General features: G+C 37.3%; 1 long non-coding RNA gene across 2 annotated transcripts in view; it reads right to left on the bottom strand.

The window, feature by feature from the left end:
- Nucleotides 1-2,558: 2,558 nt before the first annotated feature.
- LOC120807506 overlaps nt 2,559-24,304 on the bottom strand; it is a 36,668-nt gene continuing 14,922 nt past the window's right edge. The window contains exons 3-5 of one of the 2 annotated variants that reach the window (XR_005709832.1): nt 21,533-21,610; nt 21,191-21,330; nt 20,985-21,063 (exon numbers count right to left, since the gene is read on the bottom strand). This is a non-coding gene — a long non-coding RNA (uncharacterized LOC120807506). Of the gene's footprint in view, nt 2,950-20,984; nt 21,064-21,190; nt 21,331-21,532; nt 21,611-24,304 lie in introns of those variants that run through there. The other variant, XR_005709833.1, reaches the window with a different exon arrangement.

Raw genomic sequence — 24,304 nt, 5'->3', positions numbered from 1 at the left:
TGCATTTAAAATTTGCATTAATTTTTGAAACAATGGGTTCTTAATTTCAGGCAAGAGCAGGCTTTGTCGCAGCGAGACTGTAGTCGACTTTTTAACGCATTCTGCTTTTTTGTTAAACATATCAATGGGTAAACTTCTGCAAATTCAATAAAAAGGAAGACAGATGTGCTAATGATACCTTAAACTCTGTAAGGAAGTATCTGATATTGGCTCCTGTGCAGTAAATATGATTTGATAGGATACAATAGTATTAAATTAGCTCAGAATATGAAGAGAATCCCCTGACAACATATCTAGCGAGCCTGGTAGTGACATTGAAGTGTTTGAATGTGGCTAAGCATTTTCTTTAATTCACATCATATGCTTTATATTTACTTATCAAGGAAAACCTTATTTTAACTTATTTTGATTGATCACGATTGATCTAAAATTTATAAAGGTAAACATTAAAGATTTCTCTGGCATTAGCAAACTGGTTGCTAAAATTTACACAGTGCAGACAAATACAAAAACATTCCAAGGAGAAATGCAGATGAGGCACGCAAGCTGCCATCAGCAGTACTTTACATAGTGTGACATCCTGCAGACACAAAATACTGTACAAGCAGGGGGTGATGAACATAACAAAATGCACATTAAAGACAGAACAAATTTACCTTTAAGTAGCAGTACTGTATAACCACAAATGATGGAACCATCTATAGACCATACTGTTCTTCACAACATACAGCCCTTTGAGTCAGAGTATCAACCACCACCAACCACCACCAACCAACACTGGCTCACAGATGAAGTAGTGTTCATCAGTTGAGTTTTCTGGACTAAGATTACAGTGAGGCTGCCATGCAACTCTGACGCCAGGCAACACTGATGCCACCCAGTCAGCTGCTTCGAAGAGGATCCATCATCGTGTCAACCCAACTGTAGTCTACTGCTTCCTTCCATTGTTGACAAAGGCTGTATCTCAATTGAGTTTTATTTAATCATTAAAATCCTGCAATCTACATTTATTTACATTAAATACACACCATATTGTTACTGTGCCACAATTTTGTACCTCTTCCAAGTCAGAGTACACCACCCATCTACCAATCGCTTACCTGTCCTTGTCACATTCCATGCAAGTGATTCACTACTCGTCATAGAAAATTACTCAAAGCCGTTGGGCCCATCAGACTGCTTGCCCTTATGTTTAATGGCACAAGACATACGTATGTAACTTCTGTAGTGTGTAAATTGAATTAAATACTGCAGCTTTTTAATCCCTGGGTTGAAAGGGCAAGAAGTACTCCCCAAAGGAAAATTTAACTTCAGTGTAGTGTAATGCAAAGTCACTTGTTGCAATGACTGCTTAGCATAACTGAAGCAGACATACCAAAAACGGACTTTTGGATACCACTTCAGATTACTGGAGCCTAAAACTACAAAAGCACTATGAATGCCTGAGCAGCAGCACACTTCGCTCTATCCGGTGTGTGTCTAGTGAAGGCTCCTCTGTTGATGCCCTGAGGCTGGCAGCAATATTAATTCTTCATCAGAATACTAGTTATGCTACAGTTTTTACCTGGCTTTTAGTTTCACAAATAGATTAAATATACACGTCCAGGTCAAGGTTGGGAGGAAAGTGACAAGGAGGAGAGTGAGGGGAGGGACAGTAGGGAAGAGAAGGAAGGAAAGACTGAATAGAGAGAGAGGGAAAGACAAAATTGGGATGGAAGGAAGAAAATAAGCAGAGACTGAAAAGAGTGGATATTCACATAGCAGAAAACAAAATGTATAAATTGCTCTCCGTGTGTTTTTGCTAACATCTGTTTGCTTCTGGATAAATTATGTTGATCACTGGAAAAATGGACAAAAAAATGTCTACAAAAGCACAAGCAAACAGAAAAGACTGCTGTGAAGGGGGCTTTGATGAGCCTGTAAGTCAAACAAACTTCAGTTTTCATGTTTGCTGATGACCTTGGTAAGTACATCAAATTAAGATCATTTATTTCCGCAGGAGTTTTCAATCTGTTAATTTGTATTCTTTCACCAGCCTTTGCTCTGCTTTGCAATAGGCTTCCTCTAGGATGAAAATAGTGCCATTATTTGTGCTCTGTTATCCTGATGCTCACAAAGGGTGGTTTAATGGCAGAGCCAGGGAGGCCCCGTTGATTGTGGTTACAGTTTGTTTGCTGTATTTAGAGACAATGGGAAGACAAGGTGAAGAGGAATTAATGACACATATCTAAATTTCAATGCTGTTTTATCATATTGTCTAAATTTTGTATTGTAATCAGAATACTTGGTCAGGTAGTTATGCCCTAGCCCTAACCCCAGAGGAAAGGTCAGGAGTCATGAGTGTCATTAGGAATTATCCAACATGGGAACATGGGAACTGAATATTCACATTTTTCACTGGTTTCACAGGGTTTGTAACACCTTGCCCTCTGGTTGATGGTAACATAACATTTTGATGATTATGTGGCTGGTAAGTCACATTATTATCTAAATGTTGTGATATTGGTCTGTTACATATAATATCTGTTGGCAAAAATGGATCCCTGAGGGACTGATTCTGGACTTTAAAGGTAAATCCACTTTATTACGAAATGGGCCTTGTTTTTGTTGTCTGGAATGTTTCCCAGTAGTGCTCCAACCAAGGGCCTCAGTTGTCTGTACAACCTGCCAGCGTTATGACCAGCCTCAGGATTACGTTCCTCCAATACAAAAACAAAAATCTCATAAAGGTTTGGGGTCACAGGTAATGCCAGTTTTCCAAACGCAAACATCCTCTTCCAGAATGATGTCCAGCCTGTCACAGTCCATTGGATAGAAGTAGTCCAATGACTGGCTAAAGCTCAGGTACATGATCCATGAGGAAGGTTTGATGTGAAACAAGTCACGTCCATTGCTACCTGGCTGGATGCGATGGGTATTCCAAATTGTCACCACAGTATCCAACTCCTCCTGTAAAATAAGACACACATTTAAATTAATTCTCTGTAAGATTTTCCCCATTAGTTTGTGTCCAAAGTAGATGTCTTCCTGTTAACATTAACCTTCTCAGTATACTTGGATAATTTGCAACTTAAGTAGTTAAAGTTGCCTACATTACAATTCCCAATTACTAGCACACTGACATGCATTTCAGGCAGTGTGTGTGTGTGTGTGTGTGTGGGTTTGTTGTCCAGTGGTGGAATATAACTAAAGACATTTACTCAAGTACTGCACTTGAGTAGAAATTCGAGGTGCTTGTATGTTACCTAAGTATTTCCATTATATGCAACTTCATGCTTATACTCCACTACATCTCTGTGGTGAATTTTGTACTTTTTACTGCACTACATTTGTCTGACAGCTTTTGTTACTTTTCAGAAAACAATTTTTTATACCCTTCCTGTCCAGTGAAAACATGGTACTGTATCTCAAATTTGGTGACGCTCAATATTTCTGATAAACTGAAAGAGTAAATGCTCTTTATGGATTGAGGAAATTATCCTACTTCTTAATCTAAATGAACAATTTAAAAAACTTCTTTGATTAGTTGGAATAGCATCGGCACAAAGCTGAAAACACGCAATTTTTCTGAGGTTGTTGACTTTTTAGAGGTTTGGTTCTGACAGTGAAGTATGATGCATTGCTGTAGATTAAACTGACCAAAAGTATTGAATTGTTTCGATTAGCACAACCTTAAATAACTACAGCAGTAAATGCATATTAATACAGGAGTAATATTAATCTAAAAACATCATATATAATAGTAAAACAGTGACAGCGAACATTTCTGTTCATTCTACTCATTCATTTGATTGTTTAAGTAAATTTTGCTGGTAATACTTACATACTTTTACTTAAGTAAGGTTTTGAATGCAGGACTTGTACTTGTAGTGGAGCATTGTCACAGTGTGGTATTAGAAGGTTACTTTTACTAAAGTAAAGGTGGAAGAATACTTCTTCCAAAAAAAAAAACTGTACAAGCAGTGGTGGAAGAATACTTCTCCCACCACTGTTTTTTTTGTGTGTCTGTGTGAAAGTGAAGGAGAATTTGCCTGAATGACATCACATTAACATAATGGAAGGAGACCTTTGTCAACCATGTCGCCATTGAAGTCTCCCACTGAGTGAAACTCCTGGAACAAGTCCCTCTAGTAGCCAACAATCTGACTCCGATAGTCTCCCCACCAGCATACTTCTTCCTTGAAGGACACAAGGTGCGTGAAGTGTGCCATGTTCATCCTCATGCAGGAAACACTGTAATCTGTTGACATGCACAGTCTCACTACCAAGATCGGTCTGATTAATTTCTGCCCCCCTCGATGAAGTAAGCCACAATAACCTCAGGTTGACTATTGGTCAATTGTTTTCTTGCATCCAGATGATATGGCATGAGAAACCATCAATGCAGCCATGAACTCCAATACTAAAGGCAATCAGTTTATTATAAGAGTCCATGTGCCAAATGTAATTTGGTCCAGGGACACTCTAGTGCACAGCCGATAAAGCTGAAGCCTTGTAAATGTCTTCTTAGATGATGCACACTTACGTGTATATTAACTATAATAAAGCAAGTTCACCTGTGTCAGGCCTTGATTAAAGAGAAATGTGATGCAGTAATCAATATTGTTCTTGTTCATCTGATATTGCTACACAGAATGAAATTGTTCCTGCAATAATTTAGGCCTTATATAGCCTTGGCTACTATCTCTCATTATCTCGGGAAAACAAAGTTCGTTATCTCGAGATCCCAAGAAAATTTATCCTTTTATCTCGGGAAAACAACATTTTTTATTTTGTGATAATGACATAAATAACTCTTGAGAAAACAAATAAAAGTAACTTGTTATCATGGGAAAATGGAGGAAAAAATTTTGTAATCATGAATGTTTAGGGCTTCCGTACATGTGAATGCACCAAAATGAAATGTTTGATGCAGGCAGGGGATTGAATATTGCCACCTAGCCTTGTTTCATTTGAAATTAATAAAGAAAGAAACGGCATCTACCACTACTACATCTACTCTATGTGGAGTCTATAAATAGTGAAGCATCCAGCCATCCACACTCAGACCAGCTCACTGAGTTTCGCACTGTAGCTTTTCACTCCATAATATACAACAAATGGAAAAACTGGTTTTACAGCAACCACTCAGGAAATGATAGAGGATTTTTTTTTCTTCCCTGTGTGGAAATTAGGTTATTTCAATGCCAAAAATAACAGATTCAGTGGGAAAATAGAACATATTGTACAGTATAAATGTGGGAAGTATGAGGAAGACTATGGATTATTTACAGCTACAGATTTCTTCAGGTGAGACTGTGGTTATTCAACTAGGTTGTTTGCATCTGCATTTCTTCGGATTTACACTTAGTATCAGGCTCTATATCCATATACTGTAAGTACTTTAGTTTTTTATTAACTGTTTGAAACACATGAATCTACATCAATGCAACATCAAATTGAAATGCTTACATCACATCACGTCACATTCTGACACGTGTATTTTTGTCCAACACGAAGACAAACCTATTCATTTGTCTATAGAATGTAGCACTGTTAAACCATTTTAGAATGAATCAAGACACTGTATTTTTGTGTGTCAGAATAATCAAAATCAAAGATATTTCAGAGCTTTCAACCACTTTTCTTTATCAGGAAATGGAACTGGCTATTTGAACGCTTAACAAAAACCAATCCACACCTTAAGAGCTCTGATACATCCTAAATACAGGACCATACAGAATATTTCATACATTCCATTCTCTAACGTGCCTTTATTGTTGATGATCATGAGGGCTACAGGTTATCCCATCATGCAATGGTTGATTAATTGTTTTTCTTTTTTCCTACTGGTGTTGTGATCTTTTATTCTGTCTTTTTTCAAGATACTGATAACATTTATAGTGAATTCCTAGCAAAAGGTGGTTTGTATAGACTAAAAAAATCTCAGTGTGTTGTTTTAAGAAAATACTATTTTGAGCTTTTAGTAACAGACCAAATGTTAAAGAAATGTTAAATGTTAAATGTAATTCTTACAGTTATAATGAAGTGAGTGTGATATGATGTGTACATCTCTTCCCTCACAGGATGCTGTGTACAGCTGCAAGGCCTGCAGTAAGACCAGGACTGATGGTGTAATCATCATTAAGCATGGAAACTGTAGATGCGACTAAACGAGCTTGCCTTCCGAGCCATTAACTGCATTTCAGCTCTGGCATTTTCACCGTAGAACTTTCTCTTAAATGCCCGGCTCTATACGCTTTAGGTTAAACTCATCACAAACTCTATCCACATAAGCTCTTTAGGGACTCCATTAGAGCAAAGAAGTACACTATTTGTGAAGATACAATATATACTGGAGAGTTAATCAAGCTGCTTAATTTGCCTGGGGCCCATTACTCAGTGGCTTATTGTGTGGTCAAGAAGACAAAGAGAGCATGTTGCAAAAGATGCAGTGCACCTTTAATCTTCCCAGAGCAGGCAAAAACCAACAAACTTTTTGCCAGTAACTTAAATTGCAACATGCTTTTTCAATAAAAGTTCAAGAAGTCTTCAGTGTTGGCAAACAGCCTCAGAACCTCCGTCTGCTAAAGTGTAAACACAGAACTATTTAGCTTCACCTACATTGCGCTACATAAAACCATTTGACTTTTAAATTTAATCTAGTTGGCAACCAGTTAAAAAACGCAAATACAATAATGGTTTAAAAGTGCATCCACTGATAGGTTGTCACTCATAAATAATCATGTCCAGGAGTTAAAGTGATTGGCAGTCTGGCGCCATGTGACAGCACCATGCACAGCTAGCCCCCAGGGCAGGAGATAAAGGGGGAAGATGGTTGTCAAGATCTCGTTTTCTGTTTTCCACCATGTTCCACCAAGAGTTTTGACTGTGAATGTAGAAGAACCAAAACTCCCAACTTTCCTTCTGTTTCTACTCAGATTCTGCTGCTGTCAGAAAGTCTTAAATTCAAATCTCACTGGCCTGTGACTGTTTGCTATTATTCATCTACCACTCCCTTAAGTAATGTTGGATAGTGGAAACAAAATGGGGGGAAAATGAAGAGATGAAGTCTGTGTAGAAGTTTTTACTGGTGATTTGTTTGCTAATGCTGTTACTTTCACAGCTGAGATACATTGCTGGCTGTAATTTACCCCTGAGAAGGAAGCCAAACACACAGCCGTAAGTGCCCTAACTGCCTACTTAATACAGGAAATGTATCTGCTTTTTGTCAAATACCCCATTATATCCTCTTTTTCCCACTCTCTCCTTTTCTGATAACCTGTCTGAATTCAATAGCTGCTGATAAAAACAGTTGGAAATGTGTGGCAATCACACAAACACACAAATTACAACCTTTCTTCCTTCTTTCTCCTCCAGACTGCCCCAGGCAGCAAATGATTGAGAAATGGTATCAAGTTGTACCTGTGTGCAAAAAAATTAAAAAAGAATAAGAAAAATGCATATTGAAACAGGAGGTATTCAGGAAAGCTTTATTATGACTCAACATACTGGTCGTATCATATTTTGTGCTGGTTTTGAATAAATATACATGTTTTTCTTTACAGGTATTTATTTTGCTGGTGCTGAGAGAGCCTCCGAAATAGCATTTCACTGTTGTCAGGTGGAAAACTTGACAGTGTTCTGATGACCTATTTTTAAGGGTTTTGTGAACCCAAGAGGAGTTGTAACCTATGGAGGAACATGTTTGGTTTTATTTCAACTCATGGAAGCATGGAAATCACCAAAACTGGAGATCCAAAGTATTTATGAGTTGAATTTAATACTTTATAAGAGCTGTAAAAAACAAATAGAAGGGAGTATATGAGCAGTTTTTTGGTAAATCATACAGTTAATTAGGTCCTGAGACCGCTGTGTGGTTAGGTTTAGTAACAAAAGTACTTTTTTTGTTTGTTTGTTTGTTTTGTTTGTTTGTGGAAACATTGTTGTTTAAGTTAAATGTTAATATACATAACACGTCCTGTTTTGTGCTTCAAGACTTCCTTTCAAAATTTTTGTTTGCATTTATTGTGACTCATAAGATAGGTTAGGCAAACTCCTGCTACAGTCAGGGCTCATGTGTTTTGTTTAAGGCTGCTGAAAAAGAATTTTGCTCATGTATGCCATTTCACCACCGGCATCTATCTGTGAGTGCCACAAACTGGGGTGATATGCCAGGACTCTGCTATTTATACTTGGCACAACAGCTGATCAACGAAATAGACCTCCGACTAAACTTTCAAAGTCAAGCAGAAAAATATGAGTTAATTTAAGCAGAAGAAGCAATTTTTACTCACAATATCTGTTTTGTTGGAAAAACCTTCTGTATTAACATCCTATGCCAACAAGAAGCTATGTGATTATATCTACAATGCTACAGTTCTCTTGGAACACCACACTACGCACTAAATGTGGAAAATAAATCGCTGTCCTCTCTTCTGTCCTCTATTAATAGCAAAGGTGGAAGTAGCATGACACCAATATATTGCTGCACAAATCTAGGACGAGGTTAGGGTAGATGGTGTTGAGTGCAAAGTACAAAGTATATGACTTCCACTATGGAATCCAAGGTTCCCTGGTTGATTTCTTCCTACTGAAGATCTTCAAGATCTTTATCTTCAAGAGATCAACTGGTTAATTTCCTCCTGGTGAAAACAATCAACCAGTTCTGACAAATATGAAGTAAACACATAAAGAACATCCCTCCAGCATGACATTTGTAAAACTGAACTAATGACTTTTTAAAGACTTCTTAAGGACAAGGCATAACTTTAAAAGGCCAAGCCAATACTAATAAATTAAGAGGTTTGAGGCTCTATATGTTGTAGATAGCATGATGCATACAGTATATGAAGACATATACTGTTGGATCACATGCTGGAGATTGCATGAACATCCACTCCTGACAGGATATTATCACAAAAGGCCTGTTCATCTATTTGACTACCTCTTGTTATTGAGATCTCTGTCTCTATCTCTCCCTCTGTATCTCTCTCTTTTTTTGATGGTGGGATAAGTGACAGCTCATCAATTTGCTGAAACTTGATGAGCTGTCAAGTTTTGACAAAAAAAGAAGCCAGATAACATACTGCAATCTCAGTTTTTGTGAGTTTCAAGTCTCAAAATAACCATTCCAAACCAACTGAATCTAGCAAATATGTGTCAGACCAATCATTTAACTATACTGAGTGTTTTGATGATGACATGATTCGCCACCTTTCTTTCAAACCTTTCAGACCAGGGTTCAAATGCGCATTATGTTTATGCACAAAAGAAACATGCATATGGAAATCCATAAACCGGTATTTCTAAAATAATATGCTGAACTTCACACATACTTCAGACCATGCATACAATGGGTGTATAATGCAAGCTTATTGTGATTGGATAAGACTGAAAAGGAAAAATAAGGTGAGGGCGGCAACCAATTTCCCTGAGTTTGTATGTTTGTTTTTTTTTATGTCAGTCCACCTTTTGTCTAGACTGAAATATCTCAACATCTTAATGGACTGGAAAAAAATGTTCCAAAGACATTGCAATAACTTTGGTGATATACTAACTGACTGTTCAGTTCCTGCCACCATCAGGTCACCCAGCTGAGGCTGATGGACATTCCCATCAGCCTCAGCTGGATTTTTTACTCAGTGCTAATTAGCAAATGTTAGCATGCTAGCATGCTAAAGTAAAATGGTGAACATGACAATACAAATGCAGTATATGAGAAAGGCCAGTGGAGCAGACTCTATTTTCTGAGGAGACTCAAGTCTTTTGGAGTGCAGGGGGCACTCCTGAGGGGGGCAGCAGCATTTGACTGCCGACAGGAAGAAACTTAAAAGACTGGTTAAAAAGGCTAGTTCTGTTCTAGGATGCCACCTCGAGCCAGTGGAGGTGGTAGGAGCAAGGAGAATGATGGCTAAACTATCATCCCTGAAGGAGAACATTTCCCACCCCTTGCAGGACACTCTAAAAACACTGGGCAGCTCCTTCAGTGACAGGCTGCTATACCCATGGTGTGAAGGACAGATACCGCAGGTCCTTCCTTCCTGCTGCTGTAAAACTTTACAATCAACACTGTTACCAACAGACCACTCACACCAAAAAGGACAAATTTGCTCATGTGCAATATGTACATTAAACTGTGTAAAATCAATATTTCGTAGATGCAACAATGTGAAACTTGAGTCTGTTTACTTATAGTTTTTATTTGACTTATTATATTTTTCTTTTTCACTTATGCTTCTTGCTATTGCCCTATCCCCTTTGCTATTGTAACACTACAAATTTCCCTGCTGTGGGATTAATAAAGGATTATCTATCTCATCTTATTTTGATCAATGCCATCCAAATTCCTATACCTTATTACAAGCCACAAAGTGTGCAAATATAGGAGATGATGCATTTTGCGAAGGTAACATTAGCTAGTGCTGCTTGCACAAGTGAAGTTCCACTGTAACCAGTCGAAGTGCCAAAGAAAGTGTGACCGGTTTGCAATCAGGGTAACCTGGTTGTCACTTATGACCCATTTGTACTATTTTTTTTTAGATGTAGGAAGGGTTTAATCATCTCTTTGAGAGGCTAGTGCAAAAGTGATGTCATTCAAGCCCCTTTGTGACCCTGCTGAAATCCTCAGTACTACAGAAATTGTGCACACTCAAAAACCTGCACTTCCCATAAAGAGCGTGATGTACATAAGCACACTCAACCACAACACAACCAGTACAAACAAGCTCTTATCACATCTGGACAAGTGCATTTGAGTGGGTTTATTTCACTACATATTATTATGCCGAAAAAAGGCAGCATAATCAGTGTAATTATTAATTATCAGTTAAACTGTTTTTCCTTCCTAACGCGTTACATTTGTTGCATTATTTGGATTTACTCATGTTAATGAGTTTAGCGGTATTGTATGTGTGTCTGTAAACTGTCAACATCTTTCTTCTCACAACCCAACAACCATTAAAATACGACTTCGAAAAACCTTGGCAATTACAGGCTCTGTCGCCAACCTGTGTCTAATGCTACTGATTTAACACCTTAAGAAACATTTTGCCTTTCATTCCACACTGACTGGAACTTGCTGGTCAACAAGATATTGCTGAAAAACTTTATCAACTGTATTTCACTGTCAGTGTATTCCGTAGGTACAAGCAGTGTCTGACCCCTAATTAACACAAAGGACCCCCTGAAGATGTCAAAATCCAACTTTCGGGTGTGTTGAGTAGTTTAAATAGTTTTCCTGCCCGACAACATTTAGTTTAAATAGTTTTCGTGCCCAACAGCATAGCTGTAGCTAACTGTTAGGTAGCTACAGCAGATTTTAGCTACACCATTTGGTTGACAGACAAACTAGGAAGCTTACTGTTGTAGTTGACTTAACTAACAAACAGCTGTTTGCTAGCTTGTTTATTATTACAGTCAGCTGTTATGCATCTCAGTGGCTATTCAGGCAGTCATTGATCCCAAAGGAATTTCATCCAAGTATTAAAAATAATCCTTATATTTATAATTATGTTGGTTTGTCCAATTACTTTTGAGCCTCTGAAAATTAGGGACTATGTATAAAAAGGGCTGTAATTATGCTTAATACAATATTTTTGTTTTGATGTCCTCTACCATTACAAAAGTGTATGTGAAATATCTCTGTATGTTTACCCTTAAATAAACAGTTTGACAGTTTGAATTATTTGCTTGTGCATTCATTTCTGTTTGTAAATTTATTACATAATCTTCCAGGTTATGATGAGAATGTCTTGTAATTTGTAGAAATTATTTAGTTGCATAAAAGTGCATGAAAATGGAAATTATTATGAAAATGTATCTCACATCAAAATATTCTTTCTACCTAACCCACAGGGATTTTTCAACCTAATAGAGAGCTATATTCAATTAAAATGTTTTTACAAACTCTTCTTCTCCCTGACTATGCAATTATCCATGATAGAGGTTAAAATGGGAAAATAACATAATGAAAAGAAAATTCTTTACTGATGATTGATGAAATGCTTCCTTTATTAATCAAACCTACAACACAGATCCAATCATTTCAACCAAATGGTGAATCAGAACACAAATGAAATCCAAACTTGGTGGTGATATTACACCTGAGTTGAATCTGTTATTTGTCGCAATATAAAAAATTGATGCTGTGGTCCGATTAGGTGCAGTGTCCAGTCACTGACTGACATCAAATAAAAAGGGGTCTGTTGGTCTGATCAAAGACTTTAGTGAAGGATGGTCTCTTGTATCCTCGATAATGTCTCGTCCAGCAGCTTCCTTCCTTGAGACAACGTTCATGATGGTAGACAGGAACGATTTCCAGGTCACTCAATTAGTGACGAGCAAGGCGATGTGAAATAAGGAAATGAGAAGCACCCCTGCTCAGCTGCACTGAGGTCAGGTGGCAGAACATGTAAAAAAGGAGGCTGCAGTTGTTTCACCGTTCATCCAGTATGGATGTCACAAACTGCCAAGTCAGTACTTTAAACTCAGTAATGGTTTCATTTTAAATCAAATAAGATTGACAAAAGAGCTAACAAACATATCACTGCCAAAATTACAAACTGTACTGTGTATTGTATGTATACACCATTCAGCCAAAACTTTAAAACCAGCAAATGTTTTTACTGTTGTGGCTGATCAGTGTTTATTATATAACCTGTTGCCCGTTGTATTTTAAGTGAGTTTTTTTACCCATGTTTTCTATGGAGGACCCACACATATCAAACAGGCAAATAACATTTATCAGATTAAACAAAACTTTTCTCTGGCCTGTATAATCTGCACCCCACACACAATCCTGGTAATATACACATTTGTGAAAATGAAGACCACACCATTTCTTAATGAATAAAAAGACATGCCAAATCGGTCCATCTATTACAGCTGTGATTTTATTAACTAGGTCAACTAACTTCTACTGTAAATAAATGTGTTTTATGTCCCAAATGTGTAAAAGAAAAATGAGCTACCATTTCTGCATAGCACCATTGTGCTATGCAGAATGATAGCACAGTGATTTTCCCTTGGACAGGTCCAAGGGAAAATCACCCAAAAGAGCACAAGGACACATTATCCAGTATACAAGATTAACCTGTTTTGTTTTTTTAAAGCATTATGAGGCAACATCGGATCCTAGCAGGATTTCATTTGTCAAATGCTGCCAAATACATTAGCATTGAACTTACAGTACAAAGCAGCTAACAAGACAAGATGCTGTATTATCCTCCTCTTGAGGGGAAAGTTATTATATTTCTGCTTTTTAAAATACAGTATAATGTATATACTATTCTTATATCTATAGCTCTGTACATGCAACACCTATCGCACGTCTGACCATTCTGGAGGAGTGATATAGTGATTCAACCCGAGTTGTTTTTCTTGAATTTTTTACATTTTTTTTCTTTGTTGAACAATTCATTAATTATTAATTTATTGTAGGGCTGGGGGCAGGGGGTCCTTACCTGAAGTAAAATGACTCACGATGCAGGCAAAACAGACTCAGTGTTGTTGAGTGGTTTCTGTACGGTATACTGTAATAATGCATCCTATTTTTATATGCTCATTATTGATTTGAAAAATGTGCAAATAAATGTAATAAACTAAAAAGTACAATATTTCCTTCCAAAAAGCACAAGTACAAGTGCCTCGGAACTGTACTTAAGAACTGCACATGAGTAAATGTACTTTACATATCATCACTGGCTTCCACCCAAATGTTTTAAAACTTTTAAGTGAGTTTTTAATCTGTTTCGATACACAGAAATCATATTATATGCAACCATTTCAGGAGCAAACTGCTTTCGCTTAGGTTGTAAAGTAAATGTTCCATTTCTTTTATATTCTACAGTGGTACTGGGACGACAGTGGTTCCTGGGACAACAGGTACGAACTTTCTGTGACAGCTCAGACAGACTCACCTTCTAAGTTACCAGGAACTGGTGTCTTTTATTTTCTTCCACACCCTATACTTTTCTTCCTTTCATAATTTTTGCACAGGCTAAACATTTACAATTCAAGCAGAAGCAACTTAACTCGTGGCACCTAGTGAAGATCTGTTTTGGTTTCTGTCTTTCCACTGCCGTGGTCTGCATTTCTGCCATGTCTAAATCATTATTAAGAATATGATTGATAGTATAGTCTGCAGCCATGTTGATCATATATCAGCATTTCAGAAGACAGAACTGTGAGAAGACAAGAAAGTAGTGTGTAATCAAAGTATGTTAGATAAGTCAGCTGCAGGTGTCTGACTGTGTAGGTCTCCTCAGAAAGTGCAGGAGAAAAAAATTACATCTCCTCATGATTGCACATAGCAATCACTGTGATTTGGCTTGCAGGCAGCAGAACTGCTCATCTCAATACATTTCAATTTCATTTAAATATATTTAAATACCTTAAACCTAGCCTGGGGCAGACTTGCATGACTGGGGCAGAGAAGACTTATCAACGACTAAAGGGGGAGGACGGGTACACCAGGTGACTGTGTTGTGGGCTTGACAGACAGCTTGGTGCCATGTTGTAATGACATTTATTGAGGGAAATTAGAATAGATCTACATAAAGATTGATTCAGTCAATAATTACTGCCTAAGGATGTAAGAAAAGTGCTGAAGTGCAAAAACTCCTGTTAACTATTAGCTAAGAAGTATGCTTGTATAGCAGTTTCCAGTTAGCTGATATCACGATGAACCATTGAAAGGATTCACACTTGGAACCGGAAGGAGAATTTTCAGAATACTTAATCTGAGAACACTGTGAGGGTTGAAATGCCACAGATTAAAACAATATAAAGAGGTACAAAGGTAAAATTATACACAGCTTTTAAGAAAGGTCTGGGTGCCACATTCATGATATGTCATTTAAAAAAAAATGGAAAATTGGACCATTTGAGATAAGGTGATCTTTATGTAGAGTAAAATTTTGTAATGTTGGTTTTGTTACATGTAGTTAAATCAACTCCCAGACGACTGTAGTTCAGTTAACAAAAACTTTGTTCCTGTACCAACTACAGTCAGCTACACCTGCAATCTAATTGATTGTTGACTGCAGGTGAGTGAACAAAAACATGTCAGCCACAAAAAAGGCATCTCATTAAGAACACTTAATAGAAAAAGCCAACTGCAACATTTTTTATGTCACATAACTGAAGAAAAAAGATGATATATAAAACATTGTTTATGCCATGAATTTCTGTGAAAATGTGTATAACCAAATATCTGATTAATTAAACTATAATGACAGGTCAATATTTAAGAACCAGCTGCAGCAAAAGTCAGAACACCCTTCATTTGTGAGATTCCATTCTTTTGTTTTTGGCTGGACCGCAACAGTGGTGCCTGTATACGCGAATGTCTGTGACTGACAGGCTGAGTGAGTCAATGAGTAAGTGAGTCAGTGAGTAATAGTTACACCAGCGGTCAGCCAAATGCCACGTGACCGTGTGTTGGAGTTTGCTCCCTGGATGATACAAGTCTGTGGAAAGATGTTGTGCCGTTCTTCATAAATGATTCTTTTTAGATGATCTCGGCTGGAGGTTTTATTGCTCTACCTTCTGCTTTAAAATATTCCAAAGATGTTCTGTTGGATTCAAGTCAGGTGACATACTTAGCAAAGTCATTGTTTTCAATTTTTGATTCTTTAAAAACTCTTGAGTGATTTTTGCAGTTTGTTTTGGATCATTGCCATATGGGAAAATTCCTCTCCTGGCACAGTTCTTGAGTAATCTTTTCATTCAGTATTAGGATATGCAAACTTTCATTAGCATTCATAGTTCTAGCTATAAATGACATCCCCCTGCACCTTTGTGCACGGATGATGCCCCCATATCATCACACTCAAATCTCCATTTTTCATATGACCAAAGAAAGTGCTGTGAATATTCATCAGGGATCTTTTCATGTTCTTTGGCAAAGTTTAATTCTGAAGTTTTGTGCTGTTTTTTAAGCAATGGTTTACTTCTTGGAGGCTGACTGTAGAGATTGACATCATACAGTGTCCTTCACATGGTCTGATCAATCACTGAAATACCAATTTCCACAGCTAATCCTTTTGCCAAGTCAGAAGCACTTACCTGTATGGTTTTCATTACAAGGTTGCATAAATAGCAAATTGTGCGTGACATAATTTTCTGCGGACAGCCCTGCGCCTTCTGTTATTGGTAGCATGGCTCTTCCTATACGTCCTAAATACTGCTGCAACTGTGTTTTGGCTTATGTTTATTAGCCTACTGATGCTCTTGTTCAGGGAATTCCTTATCATGTGGAGCTATGTTGCATTAGACACAACCCAGGGAAAAACTGAGAAAGCTGTGGTGTTCACAGGTTATTTTGTAACCTTGTTCATGCACTTAGCCTTAATTGGAAATTACAGGTAATCGCTTTTGCTGCAGGTAAACTCGTTTTTTTTGCAGTGGTCACAGGTATACTCACTTTTGTTGCACTAAGGTTGTACATTGTACGTTGTGCCCCAAGTGTTTCAGTGTAGTTTATCTAACCTGTTTGTTTTTAAGTACACATTAGATCAAATACCCTACACTTAAACTTAAAAATAATATAATTATTGTAAGGTGGTACAATTTTGAATCATTGAACAATTTTTTGATTTTGCACAGGGGTGCGATCAGTTTTGGTGTATACTACAATCAAGTGTCAAGCACTGTGCAACTTTACTGTACATTTTACATCTTCATCCTTTAAACTTTCTCTACATTTTAAAGTCGGAATATAACCATTTTGGGTAACTGTGAAATTAAAATGATATACAATCTTCAAACATAATTTTCTGGATTTTCATAATTTTTTAGATTCTGGATTTTCTGGTGACATTGCCTATATTGCTCAGTAATTAGACACATAAAAAAAAAAGCGAGACATAACAAGAAGTCTCTTGTTGACCTCTAATCCTGACTGCTCCGCACAAATTGAAGGGAATTGAAAAATCCCTGTAATAGTGAATTATAAATTGAATACATATGTATATAGAAATATATCTAAAATTAGGATTTTCTTGAAGAACACAACCATCAATCACAGGTTAATTTCATGTTCGTTACAAATCAACATTGTTTAGTTTCTTAATGCTTTTTTATTCAGTTAGTTCTATCATATAGAGCTCAAGTAATTTTTTTTACAGCCATCTATTTGATGTTGCTGGGTTATTAAATAAATGTATTCGTGCAGTAGCTGGGAGAGATCATGCATAATGTGCAGGACGTCTATGTGGTTTAGTGTGAGGGGGATCTGGACCACATGGGACTCCCAAAGAAAAGCGGCTCCACTGTACAGTGGCTATTATCCAAAGTCCCTGAGCACTTATTTTTCTTGAGCTCCACATCTAAAACCATCAGCCCTCCCCTCCATCACAATTAGCTCATCGGCTCGCCCACACCATTCAGTCATTTACAATGCACCGGTGCTTTCACACATTAATTATAAGAATAAAATGCCCAGGCATTCTTGTTAGCTGTCACTCACGTTAATGTGTTTCGACACCGAAGTCAAACATTGCTGCTCTGACTGGACCACATGCAGTAAACAGTGATTACTAACAACTCTGTTTTATTTTGCACATACTGTACACACAAAGACATAATGCAATGGTTGTCAGCAGCAAGTGTTTTTATCTACAGTGGAGAGTTTCTTTAGATGAACCTGGATCACATACACATTTGCTCAGAGCTGTCAGAACCGACTGAAGTTGTTTGGTTTTGGCACTTTGTGTTGGTTTCTCCTCTATTGTAGCTTTCCTGATCTTTGTAGTACTGCAAATCAGCAAATCAGCTGTCAGGCTGTGACATAAACAGATTTATGTTCACCAGTATACCAGCAACCCTGTCCCCTGTAAATTACTTTTCCATACAACTAAACTGAAACAGCAAATACTTTTTGTACAAAACATTATTGCACCTTATTTGGCAAGTTGCAAATAGGCTGATACTGAATGTATCAGTACAATGTTCACAGACAACATATTTATTTCCCGCCAAAATATCTGAGCTTGCAATACAATATCTAGATGTCGTGACTACAGCACGATTAAACTTTTTTTATGGTTATGTTGAGGCACTGACAGCACTTGGCTGAGGTTGAAGAAAAATTGTTGTCTGGTTTAATACCAAAAAAAATTCACAGTGACCACAACCAAAATCTTTAAATCTCAAAACCATGACCAAAATCTAGATTCAAATGTCCTGATTAGCCTCTTTAGCTATATAGCCTCTTTCATCCCCTGTCAAGTTTCACTACTTTTCCCACTGAGTGTTCTGCTACATTATAGTGATTAATTTTACATGGTGCTACATCATGCTTAAAATTAAAACTTTACCAATGTCAATTCTGTGATAATAGAATACATTACCATCATCAAATTATCCTAAAAGCAACAAACAAGATGTTTTCTCATCATTATGGAGTATATAAGCAAATTCTTATTAATCTCCATCAACCATAGAGGCACCCAAAAAAAAAAGACTTGCACACACACAGAGAAAGAACCATGAATAATCAATCACCTCATTCTATTAGATCAAGGCAATCCTCAGCAATATATTATCTGATAGAGGAATGGGTCTGGGGTATTCACAGTGGCCCTTTCATCACAGGGAATCAGTCAGAATCAGCTGCTTTATCTCCCTTGTCTAAGACAAGCTCCCACTTTGATAGATCAAACATGAACAGGCTTGATCAACGGATAACTAATCATTAAAACCCACACCGCTTCAAGACTGGCCCACAGCGACAGATGTTCCAAGTGTAAAATGCTCATAATCATTCAAGCCCAGTGATTTAGTAAAGGTTGTAGCGACTCCTGTGAAATCAAGCTCATCATCAGAGCAATAACATCAATCTCAATGCAGCTGCACACTCATTTATGAGGGTTAATTAGAAAGAGACCACTCATGATTTTGGCCTGCTTGGTCAGTTTACAGTGTAAAATTGAAAACAGACACATTGTGTTAGGTAAATGAGACTTCTCTGGTTTGGAATAACAAATGATCAGAAGTCATTAATCTGAATGTTCTTGTAAAGGAGACCATGGGAGCCTTAATGTCAGAGAGAAAAGCTTGTGATTAACTATTTAGCTTGAATGAAGTTTGAATAAAGTTATGGCACCTAGCAGTGCTTTCTCAAAGGAAACTGGACTTGTTCTTTGATACTGAAGACCTCCAAAATCATGTTGTAGCATCGATGGGGACAATGGAGCTCCAAAAACAACAATGTATGCCTGTCCCTGAGTGGTCAGTGTGGCAGTATGGTTTAGAAGAACAATTTGTTAAGCCGGTATTTTGCTTTAAAAAAAATTTTTTTTTTGATTTTAAAAAATTTTTAAAAAGATTTTAAAAATCAAAATATATGCAGGAAACATATTACTGCAATAACATACAGAAAAGTATCAGTGTGACACTGCATACTCAGGGAACCTTGGTCAATACTTACTGTAAAAATATGTTTTATGTCTTTACGCTGTAGTTATAAAAGAGGGTAGAAGATTTCAGATGGCTACAGCAGATAGATTTCAAATTTACATAGATGTCTGCACAGTATACAGTCAACTGCAGAAACTGTGAGCATTATAAGGAGCTGCAGTATCTGGAGTTGGGCAGGTAGAAACATTGTTACAGATTTCTTTCATTTCTATGTATGAGCAAATTAAAAGTGCAGGAACAGCAAAATTACTCTCCATGTCAAGCAACTGCCAAAACATCTTCAAGGCTAATTTTTTACTTACCCCATTCTATTTTGAGACTAAAGCAAGAGAGAGGACTGTCATTCAGCAAATTCTTGATATTAAGAAGAAAAAAAGATAGCAGGGAGAGTAGATTAAACTAAGTGAGGAAGAAAAACACAACAAGCACATTAAAAGTCATGTTGAAGCCTTAATTGAGTTATGCAGATAGTGTATGTTGATTGAGGTAGAATTTTGAGATGCTTCCTTGATGTCTCCTGGGGATTGGAACAGGGCAATATAACAGCCTTTATGGAAGGAGATGAAAAAAGCTCACACTGCCTCAGGTCTTTGGCAGGCATTTGTTTACCCGATTTGAATGGAGGAAATCTATCATAAAAATAATCAGGATGGCTCGGTTCTGGATTCTTTGTAATGCACTTCCAAGTCTAAACATGCAGATTGTGTATATATGGCTGACTTAACTACATGGTTAAAGGATTGAACTTTGCACCCTTGTGGGATTTATACATCTCACAACAACAGAAAAGTAGAATACCCTGTCTTGGGACATTACATTTAAGGGATAGTTCAACATTTTGGCAAATCCTCGTTTGTTTTCTTACAAGATGTAAGCATTGATAGTTTCATCTCTTTGCGTCCAGATCAGACATAAGTCAAAGGTATGTTTAGCCTAACACAAAGGCTGGAAGTAGGTGAAACCTGTTAGCCCAGCTCAAGTTGAAGTGAAAAAGCCCAGTCCTTATTACATGTCCAAAATTGACATTTTATGAAGTCATCTTAGACTTACATATTAAAATGCTTTCTTTATTGTAATCCTTTGCGCTAGAAGTGGAAATTAAGAATCATTTTGAATGGGACTGAATGAAATGATTAATGTCAGGAAACATTCATAGTCCCTGATTAAGTTGTTGAAGATAAGATATATTAACCTTTTCAGTATTGAATCGAAAACCACTATCTTCCCGTTTCATGCCAGTGGTTCTTCATGTTTAAGGCAATTTCCTATGAATCATGTATACTTCATATCAGAGCTAACCAATTTTCAATCTATGCTGCTAGATAGGTGCTTGTACTTTGCCACCATTTGAAGCATCCAGTGAAGTCCATTTATTTTCATATACAATGAAAATCAAGTAGAAACTCTTGCAACTTGATTTGGATTGTGTAAAGCATTTTAAAAAATGTAAGGTCTGCATTATTTTCGTCAACATTACATCATTGTTATGTGGTAATACATTCCAAACTTTTCAAATCAGTCCACACTGCAATGCAAGGATAATGTAACATTAAAAAAAAAAGTATTTTAATATTCACTGTGATGGATTACATGGATCAAGCAAGTTTAATGTGTCTCTATACCCATTTCATAACGGGGGAATGAATCGAAGCTGAAGGCTGCCTGGAACAGGAGGAAAGATCATCAAAATATATGAAAATCTAAAACTATATTGTGTGAGATAGAATGTGTTGAAAATGGTAAATAATAATGATAATAATAATAATAATTGGTTGCATTGGTAGCTCACCCGGTTAAAGTCATCCTTGAAGCCATGTGTCAATGATGACTTTTTGCCACAGTGGTCCAGGTTCAAATCTAGCCCACGCGCTTTGCTCCATGTCATCTCCTCTCTACCCCCTGCCCTTCCTGTCTATCTCTCCACTATCACTGTCAATAAAAAGCAAAATGGTCAAAAATCAATCTTTAAAAAAATAATAATCGTAATTCAAATGGGGATAACGATGGACACATTTGGCCAGTCTTTAAGTCATTCTTGGTGTTGCACTGAACATAGTGATGGAAGTAGTTGTGTGAAGAATGAAAAAAAGAGGGCTTGAGAGGAAAGTTAAAACCCTGCTTATTTTCATACCTTGACACACCTGAGTAGTCACAGTGGTTGTTTTCACTCAGATAAGTCAGGAAGTGTAAGAACTTCACACTTCATGGACTGAAAGCAAACATACAAACAAACGAACATTGCCAGTTAATGAAATCAAAGCAGCATTTATATTGGGCAAAACAAAATAGTAGCATATGAGCATATTTTGTAGAGGAGGGTTGACTGTAGATAACACTGAGTAGAGTATAGATGACAGAAAAGAATTTAGTCTTAAGGAAATAAACTACAGGCTCTACAGTAGATTCAAGAAACACTGCTTTACTCCAAAAAATGAGTTAATAAAGTGCCACAAATGAGAGGTAAGACAACAAAAGGCTCTTGCATATAAGTGAAACATACTGATGTGCCACACACACAGAAGATGACACTTCAGCAGCAGATGCCTACCAGTTGCTGAGAGATTCAAATCCTAGGTGTAACACTGCACTGCGAAAGACTACAAACATTATCACTGCATTCCAATGCCGTTATTGAGGGAGGGTGATTGCCGAGGAAAACATATGGTCCTATCTACAACACAGCAAAAACCACAAATAAAATCAATGCTAATAGGCACCTTCAGAAGTTTACTGTACACTCAGATTCAGTGGATATAGGCATTGTATATGCAAAGCTTTTTATTGGCACTGCTGTGGCCACATATACAGCTTTTATATGGTAGCCAAATTAAAGTCAAAAGATGTGTGTAGGTGTGCTGCATGTGAGTGAAAGAAAAACATGAGGCTGTTCCATATTCTATTTTCAACAATGGAGATTTGTTTTTGACAGATAATTGAAGGGTGTGCTTATCTTGAAGCAGCTTTGTCTCGAGTATTTTTTCCACTGCAGTCATCATCTGCATATGGTATTAACTCCTGCTACCTGAACATAAAACAGAGCCCAGCAAAAGATAAGCTGGTTGTTTTACAGCCTCCAAAGATAGAAAACTTTTCTCCAGCAGAGGAAGTAAAATTAGCATTTAAATAGCAACACATATTCTATCATCTAACTTGATTTGATGCAACAGCAGCGGACACACACAGTAAAAAACCAAAAAAACAATCAAGACAAGGACAAGGGAGAGAAGACAAAACAATATCCTAAGCAGCAAAAAATACACTTATTTCTTCTCCTGATGTCTAACACAGTAGCTTACTTATCACATGAAGGCATAGCGGTAGCAGCAGGATTGGTTAATTATATTCATTCAGCTACTTTTAATAAAGCTGCAATGCACAGCTTTGAATGTTGGCAGATGGTAGCCAGAGGTAACTGCTGGACCTCTGGACCTTTTTGGGCTTCATTACCCAAATATTATGTCGTGCCACCAGCTATTGAAAGGAGCTTTAGGCCAAAGCAAAGCTGACTGAACTCTTTCAGGACGCATTCTAGATACCGCAAATCTCAGACTGGCCTTCCTGTAAAAAAGACCACAAAAGTTGTCTATGTAAGGAGCTTATTACAACCCATAGTTATTTTTTATTGTAAGGTGACCTCTAGCGACCATAGTAATTATGACTAAAGCCAATGAGGAAGTTAGGTGGTGTAGTACATAGAGCGATAAAGTCCGCATCAGGAGGAGGTTGGGGTGGATGGATGAGTCAACAAAACACAAGAATTTCACACAGGACAACGCTGTTCGTTTTCCATTAGAAACCAAAAGTCAACGCTGTTTCATTTATCCATGACCGTTCCAGAACCTTAACTGTGCATTTATTATTGTACCCATGACTATGTATGTCCTCTATCCTTAAAGTTGCCATATATATTATGTAAGTTATTGCTAATCCTACATACCTAACATTAGCATTAACAGCTGTTAACTGACCTTCAGTCATGATTGCGTTTACAAGACAAGAGGTTAGAGTACGCCCTTTGGGCAGTAGTACTTCTTCATCCTCTCATACTGAACTGAGGGCAGAGGGGATACTACAGTGACTCACTGGGATGGGCTGGGGCTAGCTGGTTAGCATGCTAACTTAAGTAGCGGTAAGAAGTGATAGAAATAGAAGAAAAACAAGTTACCACTGGCATTGCTTTCCACCACTGGAGACAGCTCTTGGCTAGTAAAGGAATGAAGTTTGATGCTGAACTCACAACATTTCTTGTTAGCATTAACAGCTGTTTACTTACAAGTCTGGTAAGTAAACAGCTGTTAATACTAACGTTTGCTATGTAGCGATAGCAAAAACTTACATATAGCACTTTTAAGGAAGTACTTAATTTAACTTAAACCTCAATCTTTTCCTAAACCTAATCAAGTAGTTTCGTGCCTAAACCTAACCAAGCTGTTACTGTTCCACAACCTTAACGACGTGTTTATTATTGTTAGCATGATGACGAAGGTTGGGTAAACCTGCTGCTGGTACGCTACTACAGGTTGTATTCTTGTTACCATGATGACGAAGGTCTGGTACGCCTGCTGCTGGTGCTCCTATGGTTCGTATTCAAGGGTAGGGACAAGCAATCTATATGTTCATATAGGTTGGAGGACTGGTTGGCAAATCTCAAGCCACAAGTTTCCATAAGTGGTTTGTTTGTCAACATTCAAGTTCTTCAGCTCCCTGAATGGCATTGATATCATTGGTGACATGACATTAGTTCTATAGAATTTGAATATTTTGCTTTCAAATTCGAGCATTTCAAACTAAGTCCTCAATCCTAAGTGACAAAATATATTGTTTGTCAGTGCCTTTCAAAATGGCCTACATGATGGTTACAAAAATTTCCCTCATCCATCTACTAAATACTAAATACAAAATA

This window comes from Xiphias gladius, chromosome 21 (genome assembly GCF_016859285.1).
Source record: "Xiphias gladius isolate SHS-SW01 ecotype Sanya breed wild chromosome 21, ASM1685928v1, whole genome shotgun sequence".
NCBI lineage: Eukaryota > Metazoa > Chordata > Actinopteri > Istiophoriformes > Xiphiidae > Xiphias > Xiphias gladius.
Note: the sequence above shows the minus strand (reverse complement) of the source record. Positions and strands in the feature narration are given on the sequence as shown.